The 4,935-nt window shown below is 34.1% G+C and overlaps 2 non-coding genes across 2 annotated transcripts; both read right to left on the reverse strand.

Annotated features, from left to right (window-relative positions):
• Positions 1–3,114: 3,114 nt before the first annotated feature.
• Positions 3,115–3,200, reverse strand: LOC141816198 (small nucleolar RNA SNORD24). The gene has a single exon (XR_012600663.1). It is a non-coding gene; the product is annotated as a small nucleolar RNA SNORD24 (small nucleolar RNA).
• A 158-nt stretch (positions 3,201–3,358) lies between these two features.
• On the reverse strand, positions 3,359–3,435 carry LOC141816199 (small nucleolar RNA R12). The gene has a single exon (XR_012600664.1). It is a non-coding gene; the product is annotated as a small nucleolar RNA R12 (small nucleolar RNA).
• Between the last annotated feature and the right edge of the window lie 1,500 nt (positions 3,436–4,935).

Genomic DNA, 4,935 nt, shown 5'->3' on the forward strand with positions numbered 1-4,935 from the left:
CACTCGATCCTACATCTCCTTTGGTCATCAGCCTTCGGATCTGGATCCAATAATCCATTCGATTTGACGTTTCAGATCAAGTCTTATCCCAGCGGTCAGATCGTGATTCTTCGCTATCCAATGCTCTAGTTCGTGTTCGCCCAATCAGCAGTCCAGTCATCTCTCTTTACCCACGTTGATGCCATACAGACACTGCCACATCACATGTGAGCCTGACATGACATCCGAGTATCTCGTAGGCACTGCCACGTCATCTGGAACTTAAAATTAAGCTTCTCACGACGATGCGTACGTGCGAAGTGCAAAGTACTCCGACAAAGTGCTCATTGCGCGCGTGGCGGGTGACGGGTTCACAAGTGCGAGCACCTGCTCGCCCTTGAGAAGAGAGCGCATGTGCTCTTTGTGTTAACTCCATTAACACAACATTAATAAGGAAAGGAAACTCATCGAAATTCTCTGATGTGGGACTATTCCCTATGCATTTCTTTATATAACATTAATTAAGAATTAATATTATTTTGGGTTGATTTTGAATAATTAATTTCTCATTCACCTTAATCGGTTTTGAACAAATTAATAGTCTAGATCCATTTACGCGAAACGTAAATTTCGATTTTGAAGTTAATTATGACTTTCATTAATTGATGACATTCCAATTTTTTCATAAAATCGTATTAGTCCGTTAAGGCTCCAATGTCCAATAATACCCTCCTCCGTCGTGACCAACTGCAATTTCTCAATTTACCTCCTCACAAATTGTGGTGGGGCTGACTACAATGGGACCGCTGGGTAGCGGATTTTCCTTTTGCAGAAGAGTATTTAAAATTTAATTAGTTTTATATAATTTGATAAAAATTCACTATTGGACTTGGCTATATTATATTCACTCAACAATAATGCTAATGTGTTTCTAAAACTCTTTTAATTCTAATCATCTAAAATTTTAAAATCTGAATATTATACGACTATCAATAAATTTTGATCAAAATTTACTAATAATTTTTAAGAGCATTAGAATCATTCAAACAATAATGCACTCTTAGGAACTTCTGAGTCTCATTATACTCTTAAATCTTAATTTCATAACTTAGATATGCTGTGGTTTCTAAAATTTAGATAATTTTAGCACAAACTTATTGTTAAATTTAAACATATCATAATTCACTCAACAATATCATCCATGTATTCCTAGAATTATATTGACTTAAACCATCTCCAACATTTTAAAATATAAATATGGTACAAACTTTAAATTTTAAAATTTTAGTAGGATGAGACTTAAAAGGTTACTAGGAATGCATTGATTTGATTTATATTTATTCTGATTTGATTAAGGTCATTAAGGAATTTTGATCAAAAATGATTTACTCGTGAGTTATATAAATTTCAAAATTTAAAATTTTGAATATGGTAAGACTCAGAAGGTTTCTAGGAGTAAATTGATTGTATTAATTTTGATGTGGTTAACATCATTAAGATTTTTTGATCAAAATTAATTTATGATCATTCCAATTTTAAAATTTTAAACATGGAATTTTGCTATGATGAGCGCTGGCTTCCTACGCATCTATGCGCGCCGACCGCCGACCTCCACGCGCTTCCGCCGTCCGTTCATCGCTATCCGACCACCAACGACCGTCGGACCGGACCCGTTGGAACCGCGACTCGCCGGCGCACATTTCGGCATCGGATTTCGGCCGGATTGGGCCGGAATTCCGGCCGGAACAAGGGCAACAGTGCCTGGCGCCACTGTCGGCCGGAATTCGACTGGATTCCGACCGAATCGGGGCCGGAGTCCGGTCGCGGTCAACGCGCTCGGCACTGGCGCGTCGACCGCGGCCGGACTCCAGCCCCGTTCGGCCGAAATCCGACCGAATTCCGGTCGAAGTCGGCCACCGGTGTCTGGCGGTGATTTCGACCGAAATTCAGCCGGATTCCGACCGAATCGGGACCGAAATCCGGCCACCACCGGACCGCCTGCGAGTTGCGGTTCCAACGGGCCCGGTCCGGCGGCCGGCGGTGGTCGGACAGCGATGAACGGGCGACGGGAAGCGACGAAGGTCCAAGGAGAAACACTGTGCAATCGGACGGCTCGGATCGGGCGATCGAACAGACGGACGGCTCGGATGGAGGCGCTCACGGGACGCGCAGGAAGCTGTCGCCCATAATAGCAAAACTGTTTAAACATGATAATAACCAAAAATTACACTAAATTATAAATTAAAAAATCCACCATATACCATCTATGTTAGGAAATTAAGATTTGAGCATACTCAAGGGATTTAAAAGTCCATTAGTTTTAATTTAGATTTAATTTAACTCTAAACTTATTAAATTCAATCTAAATCAAAATTATTATATTAATAACATTCTCCAAAGTGTAATTATTTCTTTTAATCTTGTTTTCATCCTATATTAAATCAGTTATAAGATTTTAAATTTTTTTTACTTTTAAAACCCATTATTGTACTCATTTTTTAAGATTTAAATGAACTCATTTTTTAAATTTTAAATATGCAACTCACCAACTCGAGTGTCTCAGTTAAACGCGTGTAAAAAAGGTATATATTATTTAAAAATACATGATTTAATAAATATAATCTATAATTTAAATATTAATACCAATTAAATATGATTTATTATTTAAAATTTTAAATATAGCTCGACGGTCTAATAAGTTAAATAAATGGATAAATTAGATTAAGAGCCTATATATAGAAGATGTATTTTAAATAAGAAATACATAATTTAATAAATATAAAAATATAATACATAATTTAAGTATTAATAAAAATCAGATAATTCAATAAAATGACTAAATATTTCAATATCAAAGAACTATTTTCATAATACCATAGGGTCATTTGATGTTAATATGATTTTAAAAGATATTTTCAAAGGCTTTATAATCTTAAAAAGTATTTTAATAGTTTCTTTATTCATAACAAGTTTCAATCAAAAGATGACTAGCAACTCATTTTAACCATTAAAAAATAAAATAAAACGTTCTGTAAAAAAAAAATTTACACAAAAGATTTATTTTTATAAAGCTTTACAGCTTCAAATTAAAAAGAAAAAATTGAATGATTTCAATCGAAATAATAAAGGAAATATAGCCTGAGAGATCTTGGTGGATAAGGATCATCCAATAGGGTTTTATCCCATAAAGAGTAGCAAATAATGTTCTTACATCAAAGACTAAAGGGCATTCTCTTGAAAAAATAAGAAGGAAAAAATCCTCAAACTCGACAAAAAACAGAAAACAAAACGATGAAATGCATTACCTTGTATTCATATTACAGGAAAAATCATTTTTTTTCTTAAAAGAGGAAAATCCTTTTAGAACAGTGAAGGCATGATCTGTCAGAAGTAGCTGGTTAAGATATCATCTTTATAAATCAATGGGAATCCGTCTGATTCTTTTCATCATCCAACATCATGCAGGAAACGGATGGATCATAATTGGATTTAATACATGAATAAACGACAATATCCTTTTTACAGAAAAATAGAAGCAAAATCAAACTTTTGAAACAGGATCTAGCTTAAAATAATGCCCCCAATCGAAGCAAAATTGAGGTGTCGAAGGGGAGAAGAAATTTATCAACCTTGTCACCGAAAAATCTTACAAGTGTGAGAAGATCGTCGGAGCTAAAAGGATGAAATGAATCTAGCCTAACGATAGATTCCTTGCTGCAGCAATAAACCAAGCAGCAAACAATTGCAATATTAGGCCTTCGAATCGACTTTAAATAAATTCAAACATAAAAACAATCCGAGATCCCCAAAAATCAAGCAAGTTATTAGATGAAGAGACAAAAACCAGGAATCGGAGAACAGCGACGGATCTTCGCGATGCGGCAAGAAGACCTTAAACCCTAATGCTCTTACTTGATGCAGTGTATTTATAGCGGGGCTGGCGTTTCTAGTACTCCGCGGTGTATGATAAGACCCCGGAACCTGCTCAAGATTATAGACCGAAGCAAGTGCTCCCCGTGCGGTGCGGATGTAGAAGTGTAAATGTAAATAAATTAAACAAGAGCTCATTTACGTTTATTAATAAAAAATCTTTAAAAAAAACTTGAACCGAAAATTATACAAAATAAATTAAATTTTAAAATAAATATTAAAACAAATCCATCATTAATATTTTTAAAAATTAATTTGAAAAGTAACTACATTTTAAAAACTATTTAATTATTTGCTTACTATCACAATTAATTTAACATTATTAAGTATTAAAACGGCTTAAGAACTGGTTTTTCCCAAGTGAGACCGAATGTTCTTGATATCGTGGTTAAACGGACAAATCCATAAAAAATTTATCATATGATAAAGTGGGATAGATTGATCGCCATTTTATCGGACTATAAAATTTTAATCCAATTCAAATCAAGACGAATTACAAGTAAAATATATATATATATATATATATATATATAAAAAAGATTGAGAATTTAAAATTTGTATTACAGATTAGGTGGATCAAGCTCACGAGTTCATCAAAAATTAAAAAATATATATAATATTAAAAAATTTAAATTTAGTTGTAGATTAGATAGGTTAAATATATGAATCCACTAAATTTTCATTTTAATTTTAAATTTTAAAAAGAATTTTTTTTTTTATCCGTGGACCAACTCAAGTATACCATAGGCCGATCCACACAGGTCGCTCAGGCCGACTAATCCATTTGGATCGATCTTAATTGATAAAATATTAATTCAATCAATTTAAATTATTTAGTAGGATAGATTAATTCAATGCACCTAATCTAAATTAATAATTCTAATTATGAGTGATATTAAAGTTCATGACATTCTAATTTGTTCCCGGTGCCGCTCCAACCTCCTGGCTGAATACTCTTGGCATCCTCATCGATCAGGCTAAACAGACAGACCTCGATGTATTAGTTGGGGCGAAGAGGTGTGCCTT

This window comes from Curcuma longa, unplaced genomic scaffold (genome assembly GCF_044706935.1).
Source record: "Curcuma longa cultivar G26 ecotype Majalengka, Jawa Barat unplaced genomic scaffold, ITB_CL_G26_1.1 contig_14906, whole genome shotgun sequence".
NCBI lineage: Eukaryota > Viridiplantae > Streptophyta > Magnoliopsida > Zingiberales > Zingiberaceae > Curcuma > Curcuma longa.